This window comes from Lycorma delicatula, chromosome 3 (assembly GCF_047948215.1).
Source record: "Lycorma delicatula isolate Av1 chromosome 3, ASM4794821v1, whole genome shotgun sequence".
NCBI lineage: Eukaryota > Metazoa > Arthropoda > Insecta > Hemiptera > Fulgoridae > Lycorma > Lycorma delicatula.
The window spans coordinates 187,770,214-187,791,615 of NC_134457.1; the positions used below are offsets into that span (position 1 = coordinate 187,770,214).

General features: G+C 28.9%; 1 long non-coding RNA gene across 1 annotated transcript in view; it reads right to left on the bottom strand.

The window, feature by feature from the left end:
- The window catches only part of LOC142321054 (uncharacterized), a 131,616-nt gene that overhangs the window by 8,786 nt on the left and 101,428 nt on the right, over positions 1 to 21,402 (bottom strand). The window contains exon 2 of the long non-coding RNA XR_012755560.1: positions 20,870 to 20,937. This is a non-coding gene — a long non-coding RNA (uncharacterized LOC142321054). The remainder of the gene's footprint in view (positions 1 to 20,869; positions 20,938 to 21,402) is intronic.

Here is a 21,402-nt window from a genome sequence, read left to right on the forward strand (position 1 = left end):
TTATTATATCTAATTTCCTACATGATTATGAGGATAATAAAAATAATTATAGTCATTAAATATTATTTACCCATATATTTTCCAAAAACATAAGCAGTCAACCATTTCAATGGCTAATAAACGTTTAATAACTTTTACAGCAGTTTTATTGAAGTAGTAATTTAAATAGAGAGAACTAAAAATAAATTGAAATTAATAATTGGCAAAATAATTTTAAAATTTTAGCATTTTATTTTGCCTGTTGGCAAAGAAGGTCCAAAAATATATATCTGTACATATAAAAGTAATTTTAGTGCGATTTAATGTTTTTCTGCTTCTTATTAAATTATTATATCTTATTGATAATATATTTTGATAAAAGTTCTTTTTTGATAGATTATCAATTCCTTTTAACTTTATTAGCGTCTCTTCAAGAAAATATGCTTTTTATTAATGAAATGTGTAACCTTATATGAATTATGAAATTAGATGTTATGTTAAAAATAATTTTTATGGTGTTTAAACAAATTATGATTGTATTTATTTGTACAGCATAATTTACAATATAGACTTAATTGATATTAACGTTATCTTACTAAATATATAAAGACTTCATAGATATCAAATAAATTAGTGTTGACGGTAAGTATTTAAAACAGGTAAAATTAAGTTTTCTTATAAACTTCATAATGATGTTTTTTAAGACAATTACGTAGTTCTTCTAATATAGATACTGCATAAATAAAATACGTAACATTCATGAAGAGACAGATTGTTTTATTAAGTTAGAACTAATTATATTTTTTAATTAATAATATTTTCATTACCTGTGAATGGAAATCGAATGTTATAATATTATGATATACATATGTCTCACTCCAGTAGTAGTAGACATATATCTTACATCTCTCCAATAAAAACTCTCTCTCTCCAATAAAATTGTTTATTGTTAACTGCTGTTGGTCTAATGATGAACGCGTCGTCGCAAATTAACTGACTTGGAAGTCGAGAGTTCCAGCGTTCAAGTCCTAATAAAGGCAATACTTTTATATGGATTTGAATACTAGATCGTGGATACCGGTGTTCTTTGATGGTTGGGTTTCAATTAACCTCACATCTCAGAAATGGTCGATTTGAAACTGTACAAGACTAAACTTCACTTACAGTCATACATATCATCCTCATTCATCCTTTGAAGTAATACATGACGGTAATTCCCGGAGGCTAAACAGGAAAAAGGAAGGAAGCTGCTATTGGCGCAAAGAGGACCACTGGTGCACCGGGTGGCTGCGCGCAACCGTTGTTGAACGCTACAATCTAGCGGCAAAAATGAACTTAAAGATCTATAATAAATCGTATTCTGTACTATAAACAGTACTATGTTCTGTTTAAAATTAGTTCTCTTGTTAAATTCTTTCGACATTTTAAAAAAAAAATATAAAAGTGCGGAAGCACCATGCCTCATGATAAGAACGATATATATATATATATATATATATATATATATATATATATATATATAATATGTACATGTATTAGTAATCCTTTAACTTCATTATATTTCTGTCACAATGAGAACAGAAATATCTTTCCTATAAATAAGGAAGCTGCATGGGTTTGTTTGTTTGATGTATGTGCCCACATTTTTATTTTAGGTGCTATTGGCGCAAAGCGGACCAAATGATGTGTCGGGCAGTTGTGCGCAGCGCACGAACGATTCATTCGTTCGAACGATTTATAACTTCTTGATAGGAACGATTTATTTAAAATTATATTCGTGCTTTGGAGATAAAAAAGGAAAGTAATTGGGTTAGAGCTGTGTTAAAAAATTACAACTCAAGAAATAGCTAAAAATGTTCAGGATTTTGAAGCTTTTTGTTGTAAAGGTTCTTTTTGTTGTTAGCACGCTAAATTCATAAACGTTATTTAATTACAATTGGCAAAAACATTTAACAAAATCATGTATAATGATACATAAATCATGTAATATTTTCGCGGCAGGCCGTAGACCCACTTTTTTCCTAGTAATTAAATAGAATTACTAATCTTTTTCTCTTTAATGAATATATTTAAAATACTTAATATTCTCACAAACATGAGAATACAAACGCGTCGAGGATCCAGGGGGCGGAGCTCCGTGGCTAGACAGTCGGGCAACCGAAGCGAGTCCTGACTGGCTAGTAAATATAAATATATATATATATATTTATAAAAAAATATGTTGCGAGTGATTCATAATCAACGCCCAGCAAAACTAGGAAAAATAAAAGGGTGTAAATTTTTGTACAAGTTTTTTTTACGGTGAAGTACACACTAGAAAGGATTTTTTGAAATTCCGAGTTTAAAGGGTTAAAATGAAATAACAATGAAATTTTTTTTTTCGGTAAAATATTTTATCGGTAGTGGCTTGTCGGTTAACGCTAAGAACTGGGGTAAAATACTTTTTTACCCGTACAAAAACGGGTAATTAGCTATATCTACTATTTTTAAGATGGAGACCGATTATTTGACACTAGCATTCTTTTTGGGTCCTTTCCTGACCAAAATGTTGCTCTGAAGAAATTATAATACACTGATAGTTTTTAAAAATTGAACAGGCTTTAATTTTTATTTATCATTGGTTCATTACTATTCTCACAAGCATGAGTTAAATGAACACAAAGAAGTCCAGGGGGTAGAGCCCTCTGACCGACTAAACATCCCCTGACCGCATCGGGAAACGCAAATAACCATATTGCGCGGGCTTCGACGGGGATGCTAGAGTATATATATATATATATATATAATCTTCCAGAGCGATTGATTGATTAATATGACATTCCAGAAGGACCTGGAAAAATTGGCACACAATTACTATACCTCAAGTTAAGAACTCGACTTAACTTGAGGTATAAGGTTGTATTAAAAACTAAGTCAAAAGAGCGCGCTCCTGATCAAATTAATAAAATATACTTATTAACTGTGCAAGGAATAAATTACAGTTTATGATACACATCTTTCATGAGATGATTATGATATTTCAAATTACCCTCAAATAAGTCTTTTTTTTTTTTTTTTTTGCTTATATGAACAATTGGATTTGAATTTCCAATCTCTATGGCGGAGTGTAGCATCACGGCCTTTCATTCTAGGGTCCCAGGTTCGAATAATCCTAGTCAGGTATGACATTTTTCCTACGTTATAAAATTCCATCTCCACATTCCTATGTACAAGCTTCAAAGTCTGTGTGGTGAATTAATTTATCAAGAAAAAAAATTAATTTTTTTTTTCTTTTAAATAATGACTAGTTAATGATAAATACAGTTGATTGTTAAAATCTTAACAGAACATAATGAGTGGATAAATAAATGAAGTAGCTTAATTTATTTATAGTTTCCTATTTTCCTGATAAATAAATATATTTTATTATCTGTACAGATTTAAAAATACTCTTTATTTTTATTTTTTTAATATCTTAGTCACAATAATTCAAACCACAATTTAATTTTCCTGCTTCTTAATTCAGTGAAATAATATTCTAATGAAAAACAAATCTCTTTGCGATATTTCTAAGAATTTTGAGTAGTGTAATAAAATTTTAAATTACAAAAATAAATATATATATATATATATATATATATATAAAGCGAAATATGATTATGTATTATAAATCGGGTTGGTTTTGCTTGCTCGCACTGGCAAGAATCTCGTTTTTATGTACATTTGTAGAGGAGAAAATGAAAACTGGCAATTCTTTTTTTTTTTTTGTTTTTTCATGGAGATGAGCTCCAAAATGTCTGAAAGAAGCCAAGTAATTTAATAAAATTACATTTTACTTTCTCAATTTATTTATTCAAAGAATATAAGGTACATTATGAAGACTAAAGAGAAATAAGGATTGTGTGTACTTTAGAGTAGGGTATTTTAAAATTCTTTCGTTTTAAATAATCTCGCATTATTTTCATTTTATTATTTTCATAAATTTTATTAAAATCCTTCCAACAAACACAAAAAAAAGCGTTCCATGTGTCTGCTTTGTTATCGTGTGCGTGTATTTTATATGTATACGCGTATGCGCTCAAAAGAGATGTATTTGTATAGTCTGAACAATGCATATTTTATTACAGATTTTTCAACTTTAAAACATTTCAAATATGTCTCTAATAATAATGATGGTTAAAGTTAAAACAATTTTTAATATGTTTTTCCCAAAACTGTGTACTATAAGTCCATACCGGCTTCAGAAGTACTTTGTTCAATAACTGTTTTTTAGACAATGACAAATGAGGCTTCCTGCCTAGCAATAAGTACATCTATTTAAACTTCATGTTCAGCTATTTTTTTCTTTCTATGATGTTTTTAAGACAGACAATGGTCCAGATGTAAACCTAGATACCGTACATGGTCAGAATGCTGGATCCATAAAAATGCCATCAAAGTGGACTCATAGGCAGTTCGATTCTTTCCTCATTGTAAACGTTATATGATTTCATTTCCCCAGATTAACTTTTATTTTCCACTTAGCTAGCCACCAGTTGATTAGATACAACTCAAATTGTAATTTATCTGAAGTTAGCCTTGGGTCATCCTCGACCGATAAGATCGCTGTGTCATCAGCAAACATAACAACAGTGATGTCGTTGAAGTTGGAAGGTCTGTAGTGAAGATAGAATAAAAAATCGGTTCCAAACTGAACCTTGAGGAATGCTTGACTGAATGTCAAAAAATTCAGACGATTGCTCATTATATTTAACCTGGAAAAAATGACCATCCAGCTAGCTACGCAGAATCAAGTAAAATTGTTAAGGCAAGCTCAATTTCAGCTTATAAAGTTGACTACGCAACCACACTTTGTTGAAGGTTTGCTGGACATCGAAAAAGGTTGCTGAACAATATTTCTTCTCTTTTAAATACCTGTTGATGACATTAATAATCCTGTGGGTTTGTTTAATTGTGCAATAACCATTTCGGAAACCAAACTGATGGTCAGGAATAACATGTTCTCTCACTAAAATGTATCACAATCTTCATAGAAAGTCTCTCAAAGATTTTAGAGGAAACAGGCAATAGGCTTATAGGCCTATACGAAGACAGTTCTTACATTGGCTTATTCGGTTTCGGGATAATTATTGTCGTTGACACTTTCCATTCCGATGGAAAATATGTCATGCGAAGGATCCATCCATTAAATGGGTACGTTATGTATTACGTAAGTTTCATTTTAGAGGTAACCTCAAACTCCAGGGATAACCTGAAGCCTTCCTTAAATTCCGCTCCTTCCTTATCTCATGTAAAATTTCTGTTGATGAAAAAGGTTTACACAGAAGAATTAGACTATTCAAGAATTCAAGTATTTTCTCTTTATCATCTCCCTTTATGTTATGTGGCTGATACATATGTGTTGAAATATATGTGTTATGTAAATCTTATTCTGAATTATCATTCAACTTTAATTAATCATAGAAGTAAAGAAAATATTAATATGGGAAGCTCAATAATATCACCATGGTGTCATCAGGAATGATTTTGTATGATTTATAACACTCATAACCTCGTATCTCATATATTTGCATTTATTTTTAGGTTGATCCGCACTTCAATTTACCTGGAATCTATTACAGACTTGCAAGTTTCGTTTGAATGGAACTCTGGATCTTTCTATAATAATGTGTTTTTTCTTTTACTGTACTTGCTCGAATAATATTAATTTAAATCTTACTTAAAATGTAGATTAAACTGAAATTATAACATATTCAATAATGTTATTTTATAAAAACTTTCATTAATCCTTTAAAACGTTGAAATAGCTATTACTTCCTACCTCCTTGGCTATTTGTTCTTTTATTTTAATTGAAAAGCATGTTACTTGATCTCTAATTTCTAAGAAATCAGTTAACTGACTTTCATTCATAGTTATGGAACTATTTTTACGACAAAGGCATGTATTCAGATCTACACATGCACGTTACATGTAGACTGGTTTGCGTAATTTTTTGATACACATATATTAAAATCTTTTATATAACTCGACAACTTAAAATGAACAGTTTCTATTTGGACACATTCGTGTGCCAAGGTTGATTAAGTACATTTAAAGAATAATTAGACAAATTGAATTATAACTCTATAATTTTGGACGTATACCGTGCCTATCTCTATTCTCAGCAATAACAATACAGGTGTCAATTTTTCTGTTAGATCTCTGGCCACGTAGGAATCTCAAGAAGTGAACGAATAGATCTAGTTAACAAAGAACCCTGTAGCCGAATTCTTGGCGTTCGTGATTTAGTCTTTACTTTCCCTAAAACATGGTTAAAGACTGATAAAATAACTTTACAAAAAGTGGTAGAGGAGCTCGTCTGTAATTATCAAATATAAGCTGCTGAAACGTAACTGACACTTACGCTAAGAGAGTAATATCAATTCTAGATAGTTTATAATTAAACTAAGTAAAATTTAAGACCGAAAATTATAATAGTGTATTATTTTAAACAGTATTGTTTTCGTTCTTAAGAACAGGAGCATCTCTACGCACTCTACACTCTCATCAAGAATTCAGATCATTAGAAATTACGGATTTTTCGTATAATTTTTCCTAGGAATTACCCAAGTGATGAATTTTTTATAATCCCATTTGGGTTTTATTCTTTACCTTTACATGCCACTGGGGAAGATTTGTCTACCTTCTCCTTGGTTTTTGTAAAAAGTTTTTATTTCATTTAGTAGATCAGAATTTAAGGCTAATTTCTGCTTTGTTTTTCCCACAGTGGTTTCTATTTAACCTTTCTATATGGACTAAATAAATAAAAAAATACTTTTAAAATAAATTTTATGCCGTATAAATACTCATTAATGTAAATCTAGGTCTATTAAAAGTATAGAAACAAATCTTTTTGTATTACATTGTACAGAATGAATACTGAAAATAAATTAAAGTTTTAAGGGCTTTGCGAATTAAGACGGTCATAAACATCGAATTCAATAGAAAGAACAAATTGTGTAAATAAAAATAATAAATGTAACAAGTTAGACAATTAAAACAAAAATAATAAAGACATTGGCTTAATAAATAGCCAATGTAAGACTATAAATATAAATTTAAAAAAATATTAGCCAAAGTACAAAAGAAAAAGAAATTTTGCATATATATCGCATAAGAAAGTAATGTTGCACAGCGGGAGGGACATAAATTTGAATGGCAGGCAAAATGATGTGATGGCCGAAACAAGCAATTGATGTGAATTTGTATCCTTACATTTCCTCGAGGCACACTAAAAAACATTTCAATATCTGTTACGCCCATGTTTCAATGGGCTACTATTGAATGTCGTTTATTTTATTAGTGTTCCATTGATGTCTGCCACTTTGCATAGAAATAGCGAACATAAAAGCTGAAAGGAAGCGGTTAACCATCTTCCGATCACACTAACCAGTCACAACTAACAAGAGCAAAAAAAAAGAATGCTGCTTATAAACGATGCCAAATAAGATAAAAAAAATTCTAAGTGCTTTGCTTTTCAAACGAGAAAACAAAACATAAAAAACTTAATTATATCAGTCAAAAAAAAAATCAAGTGGTTTTTCTGACATGCTATAATAAATTTATTGACAGAAAATTTAACTTATATAAAAAGAAGAGAGAAAATGAAATGACTCCTTTTATAATATTAATATTAAAGCTCATTTTACAGACCGGTAGAAATTATTAGTTATAATATTATAATATCGGGACATAAAATATTTAACCTCAATTACAAAAATTACACCTGTTCAAACAATTCACAATATACCAGTTATAAAATATTCTTAACCGCTAAGAAATTAATAACTTCAAAGAAATTGTTTAGGTTAATTTTAATAAGTGTATTAAAATATACAAATAAAATATTTTTTTTTAATATAGTGATATTAAAAAAAAAAAAAGATGGTCAAACAATATTATGAAAACTCTTAAGTGTAGAATAAATAAAATTAAAATTGTAAAAAAAAGCGTGTACTTGAATTTTATATAAATATATACACAGTGATTAAAAAAGAATGTAACGAACTTTCAGGAGATGTTGTATTGATAAAAATAAATAATAATAAAGTTCATATAAACATAGATTCGGAAACGCTTTGTTAGCAAATGATAACACCTCGGGTAAGATCTATTCGGCTGACGATAGATCTTATCCGGATTTCTGTAAAATAGAGATCACTAAAACTAATTACAAACGTAAGAATTATGAGGTATTAAATAAAAAAAAAAACATAACATGTAGCAGATTTATAAATTTAATATAATACTACAGATTAAATAAACTTCAATATTCTTACATTTGTGTTTAGCCTCTGTCGACTTTATTCATACCATTTTATTCAGAATCATATTTGCTACAAGTGTAACCTTTACGTGTTTATTACGCATTTAACAAAGTTATTTTACGTCAAATATAAAATAGTGTTTTCTTCGACCCCAATATTTTTGTCTTTTACACCAAATTTCTCAAAACCTGCTAAAAATACAGTTGTGAGGCCTATTTTTTTTTTTTAATTTTATGGCAGATTTTATTGATATTAATTACAATTTGGCTTAATTTTAGTGAAGGCGCAAAAATCAGGACGAAATCTTTCGCTAGATGAAGCATTTCCGAACTTATGTTAATAAATTCTTTCTACTGTATTTTCACCTGTAGAACATGTCCAGAAATATTGTTATATTCTTCGTGAATCACTTTGTATATATATATATATATATATATATATATATATATATATATATATAAAATCCTATTAAACAAACCACCTAAATTGAGATAAGAACATATCTTAATTCTTCATGATAGTACTTTCGCGGAATCCCGTATCCTCAGTCATGATTGAAATAATAATAATATTATTATTATTATAATTCATACTATTCTTCAATACAGAAGACTAATGAATATTATTAAAAGGATTAATATCAGTAATACATATATATATATATATATATATATATATATATATATATATATATATATACATACAGATTCTTTTCCAACATCCTAATTTCATTATATTAATCATAATAAAATACACTACGAATTATCAGATATGTAAAGTTAGCTATATAAGAATTATTCCAACATCAAGTAATAATAGTATAGTTAGCATCCATGGTACAGAGAAGTCAATATATGAAGAAAACCTACGTAAGCCACTATTTAATATTATGTGCTGCAAAAAGTTTTAAAAAATTGATTTTCATCAAAGTATTATTCTTAGAAAGATTTTTTTTTAATTTGCTCTACGTATGAGTAAACTACGAAACGATTAGCTTTATTATTTGTTGAAGATGAGATTAAGCTAATTACTTAGTAATAAAGAAAAAAAAATTAAGATTACAACAAGAATATTCCAAATATATTGTGGTTAATGGAATACCAGGTACATATCAATCATATAAATTTCAAATTTGTAAAACAAAGCAGCAAATAGTATTAAAAATTAAACCGACTAATATCTTGAATTGCGGGATCAAATTATTATTACGTTAGTATGTAATATATAATTAGAATCCCTAAACAGGTTAAATGAAATGCATTACAAAAATGTATACTAAGAATACACAAAGGATCGAAAATAAAGTAAAGGATAAAACGTAAATTTTTATTAGTTCCTTACGTGGTCACACATGTATTGCAATCGATAATTTTTTTAATGTTTGACGCGTTTTTTTTTTTACTAAAGTGCTAATGTAAACTGAATATGATAATCTTAAATGTAGAATTTTGTAAATTTTCATTATTAAACTTTCAAATTTATTGGATTTTATAACGTTTTCAACGCACAGTAAATCAAGAGTAGAATTATTGTGACGCTAAGAAAAAAAAATATATATACGCTACAGTACACGTGTGCTTACAGTAAGAACATGAATGCGTGTATGATATCCTCTAACGCGAGTGTATCGCATGTTAACAAATCATTAGTAATTTTAAATGTGAATGTTATATAGTTACGTATATAATTTATTTATAAACACTGTTGGCTATGCACAAGACTATCAAAAGTTAATGTTGGAAAGAGCTGGCCTCTGGTGGATCGATATGGAACTACAGTTACAACGACTTATAGGGTAGGTATATTCGAAATGTTTTTAAATGCAATGAACGATAACTTTATTCATATTTCGAACCACGAAACTTGTAATAATCGCATTAATTCTTAAATTTTATATCAAAACTAATAATAACAAAATTAACAACGCCAAAATGAACAAAAAATATTCATTTTTTAAGAAAAATAAGAGGAGTGATTTTTCACTGCGTATAAAAGATATATGAAAAATTATTTAGCGGTCTTTGCTATAAAATAAAACATTTTAGTAAAACATAAATAACGTGATTTTCAATAAAATTCTTTTTAATTTACTTTATAAACCCTACATTACATTAATAAATTACTTCATTCTCGAATGAATTCTATGAACAGACCGATGAAATGGAAATTATTTTATTACTTTGAACTTTTTTCCAATCAGAGTCAAAATCAGCGTATGCAATGAAATGAGAATGAATTCAGAAAAAGTAAGCCATACCATTGACAGGAATCACACTTATGACTGATTTAAATTCAGCTGTTAATGTAAAGATTATGAAATCGTCGTTGAAATAGAAATAAAAACTTTACAGGATGGGTTCACAAGTTCCATTTCAGTTTTGCGATCCTTCAAAACCAAAACTTGACTTACAATACAGATTAGAAAGTATTAATAAGCAGAGAATTGAAAAAGAAACTAGCAGAATTCTACACATCTTACTTTTGGAGTATAGTAAAAATAAAATGTATTAAATTTTCAATAGATTAACAACAAATTAAATGATTGCACAGAAAACTGTGACGAAAAAAAACAACAGTTGCGCAATCGCTTATCTCGTTAAATGAAAAGTTATTATTATTTAATTTAATTAATACAGTAATATATATATATATATATATATATATATATATATATATATATATATATATAAAGCCGGAAGTTTGTTTTTTTCTGTTTGTTTGTTTTTTCTCAAAGCACGCGAGAACTAACAAAGTGATTGGTTTCAAATTTGAAGGATACATTTGTGTTATCCCAGGAAAGGTTTTACTCCAGTCCCTAACCCCCTTTGAGGTGAAGTTGTCAACTAAAGAAATTCATTAAAGAAGAAATAATTAATCTCTGTCACCATGGCAAAAGAAATAAGTTGCAGATCTTTCGTCGTCAAAGGTTGGTGTACTTTGGTTACCATAGTTACTACTATTGTGCCTTCTGTATTGTAGTTTTTCAGGTTTATATAAAGCCTGAATACTTCGTTATTTATCAGTATTATTCTCATAACCATGAGAATATTGCAGGAGCCCTGGCTAGACGGTAATGATTAGTGAAGCTAGCTCTACGGCCCTGGGAGCCCTTGGGTTGGTCCCTAGGTTTGCCTGATCTGACGGGGTCCAAGGGACGGAGCTCCATGGCTAGATGTTCGGGCGAGCCAATCGAGCTCCCGACTGGCTTGTATGTATATCAAATTACAATCAATTAATAAACCAATAACGTTTTTGGGACGGAATTTGTTAAAATTTCTTGGTTTTTCATATTCTCAAATTTCAAGCTATCATATACAAATTTATTTTCGTTATTATACGATAAGGAAATCGCATCATTATTCAAGATATCAATCTAGCTAGATTGAATCTCTTCAGTCATTAGATATCATCTGTCTCTGTTCCTCAAAACAGAAGTGTACTGAAGAAGTTTTGGTGTACAAGAGACTTATACCGGGTGGGGGAAAGAGTGAGCAAGGGAGAGATGATTAATATTTCTTTTCCGTAGCAACACACTATCTATTTAATCAAGATTTCTTCGTATTTATTTTTTATTTTTTTCATAAATAATTAAATCGACGATCTCTATAAATATAATTTTAAATCATAAAGCAGGGAAAAATATCGTTAAAAAATTTTCCCTTCTCAATTACTGGGCGTCGAAGTTATACTTAAAGACAAAAGTAATTGTCATAAGAGAGTAGGTTTCAACAACTATTCTGCAGAGTTTATGTTGATAATGAAATAATTATACAATTCAATTTAAATAATGAATTCTATTTTTCGATATAAATACAAATATTGCAGCTAAATATTACCATAAATTATTGAAAAAAATTTTTCCTGCTTATCGGAAATTCAGAACAACTGTTGGTTTATTTAATTGAGTACGGATCAAAAACTAGAAATTATGAATAGTATTCTTTTAAATTTTATTTTTTACCATTTTTCCATTTTTATTAAGCTAATAACTGTCTTCAACTAAAGGAATTATTTGCTTAGCCTAGATTATTTAGATAACCTGGATATTAGAGTAATTGTGTATATAACAATCTTTTTTTAACTCCACTATCACTGGTATTTAGTTTAAAAATTATATCTTACTATTTGATTAGGATTTTAGAAAGGGGAAGTTTATTCCAATTAATATATATATATATATATATATATACACACACACGCATACACACCTTTGTAATACCAACCTTCATTAAAATAGGGTAATATTAATATCTTAAGTACTAAAATATTAATTATATTTTATAAACTTTATTACACAAGTATCGTTGATAAGAAATCGTTTGATATTTACATTTTAAATTGTAGCCAATTACTAATTATAAATTTTTATTGCGCGTTTTCCGAGATCTTTTAGTTTTTCTTTTTGGTAGAATTTACCATTTTGGTTCTTCTTATTTTTCTTAATATATCTCTTATTATAAAAAAAAATAAATTGTAAATGTTTAATTATAATATTTCATATTTTATCTTTTTTTCATTAGTAACACGTATAAGGTATGTTTTCTGTGATTTTACCCATAAATTTTTATTATTTCTAATTCAAAATACAAGATTACTTACATTCAGCGTACTCTTTACAGAGTAATTTTAGCTTCACATGAATCACATGAAACAAAGATCTAAATAAAAAGAGGTCTATAACCGCAAAAAAAAGCTAATAAATATATTATAAAATATAGTTAAAACGGGACTAGTACTTGACAAATCAAATGGAACTGTGAACATCCTATAAAGCCTTTTTTTAAGACAGAAAGAATTTGTAAACGGAATTAGAACATGATTGTATTCCAGCCAAAATTGTGATTCGGGCATACATCCAAATTTTCAGAGCTGATTTTGGAGAACTATGAACTGAACCAAGGTAATGCCGTCGAATCGTGGCTAAATTCTTGTTCTTTAAGACAGGAAGGGAAGGGAACTACCAATAGGAACTTAAGTTTCAGCTTCTGATTCAACACCCATGCATTCAACCCATGCATTCACGTCTAATTTTTTTTTTATTCTTTAGTTTTACTACTTTGTCATAGATTTAGGACAAATAGTTCTTTCCGGTTCTGTGCCAACATAGTTTCCGTATTCTTTCTTATTTTATCGAAACTTGTATTCGTCCAAAAATATAATAATAAATAAATAAGGTTAAAATGATCAATAGATATAAATTAGAATATATATAGATCAGATATAAATAACAGAATTCAGTATACTTTTTTAAATAATCTCTGGCCATATCAATCAAGTTTACAGAAAATTTAGTTACGTGCAGAAATATATACGAAATAAAAAGTAATATTTTTTTTAAATTAATTAAAATCTTCAACATTGATAACGATTTTTTAATTAATTTACATTAACGCATCTACTAAAAGAGAAACTAAAATATTTATAATGAAAGACGAAAAATAAAAACTAAATGTTAGTTTTTTAAAATTATTTGTATTAAAAAAAATTTGTTTAATTATTATTTAAACAATTTTTTTAATCCTTTTTTCATAAGTTATATGCTCTTATTACTTACAGGATAAGGATGAGATTATTTATCGTAAATTTATGAATATTCAGGTATTTTTTAATGTTAAAAAAATCAACAATCAGATTATGTTTATTATTAATTAGATTTTATAACGAATTATCTTGTTTCTTTTGCTTTTTTATGGGTTACTTTTTATTTCATGTCATGGAAAAAACGGCAGAAGAAGGTTTATTTGCTCTGGGGTTGGTGAATGATGAAGGGTAATAATGCTTTCTAACCGCATAGTTTAGCATTAGAATTCATGCAAAATTTAGTCCTAATATTCCAGATCCAACAGTTAACCTGGTTCGGATAATCAATCCTATCTGGAAACCGGATCGGTAATAAATTTTTGTCATGGTAGTCGAGGGTGAGATTATGTTATCTCCAGTTTTTATCTAGCTATATCATCTAGTTAATATTAGAAAATTCACGAGTAGTAAACTTACCATCACTTTCCAAAATCTCGGGTTGAGAGGGATGGGAGAAAACCAAAAATCTAGTTATTTTGAGAAAGTATAAAGAGGCAACCTCTCTCAAAGTACCTCTATCAAAAGGCTAAAACACATAGACTGAAATTTTATAAAAATTCAGCGTAATAACAGGAATGAAAGCTAGAGTACCGAAGATGGAAATAATGTAATTTAACAAAGGATATATATATATATAAAGAAATCCCTTTCCAAAAGTACATAATTGAACATTACACGAGAATAATACTTTCAGAATCTATTTGAGATAGTATTTACAAAACCTTTTGGAAAAATAAATCAGTAAAATATAAAACAAAATTTTAGAAAAATACACTGTCCAAAATATGAAACCAATAAATTAAGAAAAATAGAGAAAATACTCAAAGATTTTGAATAAGAACATATAATGAGGAAATGAAAATTAAAATTACATGGACATCTGTTAGAATGAATGAGGGTAGATTAACTAAACAGTATAATTAAAAAAATAATAATAATAAAAATAACCTCGTTTAGAGAACCAGAAAATGATTTAAAAATAATCTGTATATAAAAATCAACATTCTGAACAGATAGACTTTCAGCAAAAGGATAGATGAATTTGAGTTTTCAGAAGAACAGAAGAAAAAAAACGTAAATGGAATGATGAAATGAAATGAATGAAATGATGAAGAGTTTTTGGAAGTGAATGATCTTTAAGCTACGTAAATGTGATCTTTTGAGGTCAGATCGAGAGGGGAAAAAATAGGAGTGACAAGAATTGGATTAATCGGATTTCGATTAGAAAAAGGAAAATGATTACGACTATTGAAACATGGAATAACTCCATTATTGGGTAAAGAGCCGGATATAGTAGAGGACATGAGTAAGTATAAAATATCTATCCTAAGTATCAGTAAACCAAAAAGAAAAGAAATGGAGTTCTGTATTGATAATAAAATGTAATTTAAAAAGACCGCAAATGGATTGGGAGTAGCATCTGGGGTGGATCGGAGGAAAAAAGGAAAAGAACTGACGGCAATGTAAAGTTGCTGCCTTCGGATCAGAAGGATATTTATTGATGGCCCGATACAGCATGACGGAAAAAGGTGGATAAATAAGAAGAATAGGATGTAATTAAATCACCATCATCAAATATATTTTAGTGAATATTTTAATGATTTTTTTTCTAATAAACGATTATTCTTCTTACTTTTATGAATATTCTAGTCAGTCAGGTACACAGTACCCTCTAGCCAGGGGGCTCTGCCCTCTAGACCCCGCTGTGTTCACTATCCACATGGATGTGAGAATAATATTAATAAATAACAATTAAAGTATACAGATAAATAACTGAAAAAGAAACAGATTATAAGACAGATTAGTAATATCTCTAGTAACTATAGTAGATAAACTTTTGACGAGGGGACAGGGATCTCGATCTATGGCTTAAATATGTATACATATATATATTTGAATTACATATATGTTACATGTATGTGTAATAAATTAAAAGTAAAAGTAATATAAGCTCCTATATTGCACTTATCAGCTGACTTCTTTGTATTATACAAATAATAATCATATTTAAATTAATAAATAACTGAAGAGTAAAAACCAACATGCCTAACAAGAATTATAAAAAAAAAACAAAAAAAAAAACATTAACAGGAAAATGTAATTAACGATGATGTTCAAGAATATCCACCTGCGAATTGAAGATAAACATAACGAAATAAAAGTTGCCTGAAATGTTAAAGAACATCAGAATGTAATTATAAACCAATACTGAAAGATAATGACAGTTTTTTTTTAATTTTCAGAATGCTCTTAACATGATATTATTCATTAAGCATGAAAAAAATCAGCTGGTTAGGAAGAAGAAAAAATGAGATAATAAATACAGGTTGAATAATTTCTTCCGTAAACCTCAATATATTTCGTAAGAAGATACGAAACCAATATTATTTAATTGAAATTGAATGCTGTAAAAATGAAGAATAATACTGTTTTAAATGTACGTTACGCCTTTGTATTAAATTAAAAAATAAATACGTAAAATATAATAATAATAACTTATAATTATGATCAAATTTTTTAAAATAATTAACTTCTTTATGGGAATTGTAAATTTAAATAATAATTCAAAACTTAATTTTTTTAATCAATACATTCTGATTTAGAATTATGTTATTCAATGACTACTCTGGGTTGTAAATTTACATTAAAAGATTTACAAAAATAATGCTAATAAATAAAACCGAGTATCCATATTTCCATTTGTTCCACTACAGCGACTTGGCAACGCACTAATCTGAAGAATTAATTTCAAGGTTTTTTGGAACTTGTAACACATTTTATTGTATACGAACAGTTATTAATTAGTCTTACATCTATTTTAATCATCCTATCTTATCCTATATATCATATATCTTATCCCAATACATAATTTATTTTAAACAATTTTGGTGACCTAGCCACTCAATGTCTCTGTACAACTTGTAAAACAATATGGAAATGATTTATTTAAAGTTTATTCGTAACTGTAGAGAATAATGAGATAGGGATTGATTTTGCTGAAATCATTGGTTACTGTACTATCGCCAACATTTTCTTAGATAAATAGTAGAACTTACTAATATTTCATGTTAAGAAATTATTGTAAAATTACCATCTGAAATGAAGGCACCTAACATATAACGGACGTCGATTCCTGCTGAAACTTCTTAGACTTGAGAATAATCCGAACGCGTGACTATAATGAGATTATTATTACTTCAAAATCAACAGTGATGTTTAATAACATTGCTTCATCTAAAAATAGAGTGAATTAAAATATATGAGTCCGTTTCAAACTTTTAGTAATCTAATATAATACTCTGTGATTACAATTGTATCTAAAAGTTCAGACACAAGTTTTAGCAGGATTTTAGATTTTATTACAGATAGAGTAACCTTAAAACATAGATAGAATAAGATCCTTAAAAACATTATACTCTTGTATAACGTTTTTAAGGATCTTATGAGCAGAAATATTTGCTCATGTCATTATTAAAAATAACTTTACGAACCGTGAATGGAGGTTTTCAGAAAATATCTGCTACTACATCTAATTGGTATCAAATTTTAGTCTAAGTAGGTGTGACCAGTTAAACTATTAGGATTACCACATTATATATAGTCAATTTAAATGCCTTAATCCGCCGATGTCTGTGGCGGAGTGATATCATTGGTAGCATCTCGGGCCTTTCATCCGGAGGTCCTGGGGTTGAATTCCAGTCAGGCATGGCATTTTCATACGCTATAAAATTTTCATTTCATATTTCCAGGCACAAGCTTCGAGTTTATATGTTGAAATAATCTTCAAAAAAAAATAAGATTGGTCCATTTGCACTCTGCTGGGAAATCTAAAGGTAACAAAAATTATATACATTTCTTATAATGTAAAAATTGGACCACCAGCTAGTAGAGTGATTAACAAGTTGCCATCTTTTTTTCAATTTCTTTTTCTGTTTAGCTTCCGGAACCAACCGTAAAGTATTACTTTAGAAGATGAATGAGGATGATATGTATGAATTTAGATGAAGTGTACTCTGAAACAGTCTCAGGTCGACCATTCCTGAGATGTGTGATAATTGAAACCCAACCGCCAAAGAAAATCGGTGTCCGCGATCTAGTATACAAATCCATATAATAATAGCTTTACTATAATTTGAACCATAGAACTCTCGACTTCGAAATCAGCTGATTTATGATAACGAGTTCACCACTAGACCACCAGTGTGTTAAGCTGGTAATGAGATCAGCTGGATTCGGGGTTTGATTTTTAATAAGATTCTAGTATGGGTTTTCATCAAGCATCCATTTAATTTTATTCGTTATTATAGTACAGAAGAATGTTTAAATCGTAATAATAAAATAAAAAATGAGAGGTCGTACTAGTTCATCTAGCTGAATATCGTTAACAAAGATGTATAATTTTCTTTAAAGAAGTTATTTTTTTTTAAATTTATATATTTCTTTGAATAAAAAAAGAAATCACTAAAGAATAAAGATCTAAATCATTAATTCAATCCGTAATTAATTTAATGATTTTATTAGTTTGATGTATTGACGGACATGCACAGTAAATTAACCTGAATATAGAATAAAAAAATTTTAATTGTTGAAAAGTAACAGTTGAATTAATATTTAACAGCTGATTTATTATTTAAATTGTAATATTATTTCTAATATATAATATCAGCTGAGTTACAATAATATGAGAATTAATTAAATAATATTAAACTAATCTGTAGTTATGTACACTCTTACTAGGTTACTGACTAAAATATTCAGTACTTTTAAAAGGTTTCTATAACAGTGGCTGTTTTTATCTTAATTATATGTAAGTAGATTAGTGAGTATAATCTGAAGTTGAAAAGGTATATAAAACATTATTTTATTTTTTCCAGCTGGAGAAATCTACTATTCACAATGAATTTGTAGTTCAAAAGAAAAGAGTTTCGTTATTTTTCTCTCAAGATTAACCAGAAAATGTATCAAGTCATCATTTCGTGATTTAGTAATTAACGAAGACAAACAGAAATTTCCAACTTTCTGTAAAATAGTACTTTGTATCTGTTTTGTGCCATTAAATTAATTATTTAAATATACATGAGATTATCGATAAATTTATAAGTATAGTTTTTATCAACTTTATAAGAATTAAAATTTTCTTCTCAGCGTTTAATCATGTTTGATGAGAGTTCAGAAACTGACAGGATACTACTTATATAATTTTTATGTACACTTTCCTTAGTAGTAAAACATTTTTCACACACACTCTCTCTCTCTCACTCTCTCTCGCTCTCTCTCTCTTTCTTTCTCTCTTATACACACTAACTTGTAATGATTTTCATTGTAAATTCTTAAATACCAGTATATCCTCACAAAAAAAATTGATTTAAAAATCAATATTGGTTCATTGAAAAAAATTTTAAGAAGTACACAAAAAAGCGAGAATTAAATGTTTTATTCTGCCACAATATACTATTAGTGTATCAAAGAAAATTTACGAAAGTATCTGATACTTTCCAGAATGATATTCAGAACTGTTGATAAAAAAAATTAATCGACAAAGTTCAAACGAAATAAAAACTAATCCATATACATTTCATCAGTATAATTTTTTTTTTTTTGAAAATACTATGATGAAAAAAACCGTTCTCATAATATTTTGGGGATGTACGTCCTTCCCCCCAGGAATTGCGTGTCACACCACAACAAACATTGATCAGTCAAACGAGTATGCGTTTATTCCAATTAAATTTTTATACGTTTTGAAAACTGAACTTTGTTTATTCCATAACGCCGTACACATTACACGTCAGTATTATAATACTTACAGAATGTCAATAAATTCATTCATATCTACCTATTAGTAAATTATTTTACTTATGCGAATTCATTTAACAGTAATATTGTAATTAACACTTACGACCTTGAAATTTATACAGTCAATGACAATCATTCACACTTACACACATTTCCCTATACATGCATAATTATAATACAATGTACAATTTGTGAGTGTATTTATTTATTTATCTATTTATTTTTTTTTTTGAGCTCTTCGCTTTTTATCCCCCCGTCCTGGAGCCGGACCTGCAACTAAGCATATACTCAGCTCCAGGGGATGCCGTCGCCTCAAACTACCTTGTCGAGAACTAATGTTCCCCAAGTAGCCGAGACTCGGTCTTCTAAATATACTCCATGCATCTATTGAAGCGATGGCAACAGAATCTCTCTCCGGGACTCCGATCTTTATGCCGGCGGGATCCCCCATCGGGACTACGGCCTTACATTACCCCACCACTTTGAATTCTGAAGGGAATCTCCGTCCAATCATCGGCAGTGGGACACCTAAGCGGTACACTCCTCCTGGATGGGGCTACCCCAACCCAGGTCTTCCCCAAAACACAGGCGACAGATCTTATTTTTTGGTGCTGGCCCTGCAGCCAGCCCTAACGAATATTCTCGAATATTACATAAGGAACACTTGGCCTCTGTTGGACAATCCTTTCGCAGATGCCCCAATCCGTCAACACTACTGACGTCCTCAAGCACTTCAGCGGACGTAAACATCTCCTTAAGCCACCGTTGAATGACCAATCGAGGCAGGTCACCATCATCCACCCTACTATCAAGACCCTACCGCACATCCATGCGAGGCCTAGTTCCAAGTTGACACCACTATCCTCCGTCTGCGAGGCCACATCAGAAACAATAAAATATATCCGGGTGGCCTCCTCCTATTTATTTATACAACCATCCGGTAGTAGGGTGTGATAAATACCAAATTGATTAAGGAACCTAAGGAATTAATTTTTAATTCTACTCTTCCGGTACCATTAATAAAATTAAAATTATTTCATACAAAAAACCAAAACGTATTGGTACAAAAAATGTAGATCACGTATAGCATCGTTTCATTTAATGTCTTCCAGATATGTTGAAAATTTTTACATCTGTATTAAACAAAATAATAATAATAATAATAATTCATTATTCTTCAATAAAAGACAATATATTATCAAAATTATGTTAAATCTTATACACTTACATTATGATAAGAGCTTCCCTTCTATTACTCCACCTAGTCCATACGGTTTTCACACAATGGTTAAGTACCTAAATAAAAGAAAAAAAATCAAAATATAAGTTAACTTGTTTATTTTTAACATATTTTGTTCTTCACAATATAAAACTCTTCCAACTTAAATGAAACATGAACATACACACTCTTACTTACACATGCATACTCCTGTGTAGGTATATATATATATATATATATATATATATATATACATATATATACGCGCGCGTGCGCATGTGTGTATTTATATTTACAGGAAACCCTATACATATGGTATATGTACACCAATGTATTAAAAACGTATGATAAAGATATTACTAAATCAAATATCCTACTAATAATGAATTGAATTGTTACTGTAATCCAAAAGTAATTCAACTGAAGATCATTAGATTATTAATTTGGCTTGGCAGTTTTTGTCATTCATAGGCATTCAATAGATTTTAATAATGTAATTATTTATTTATTAGAAAAACTATTAATTAAATTTATAGATGGCA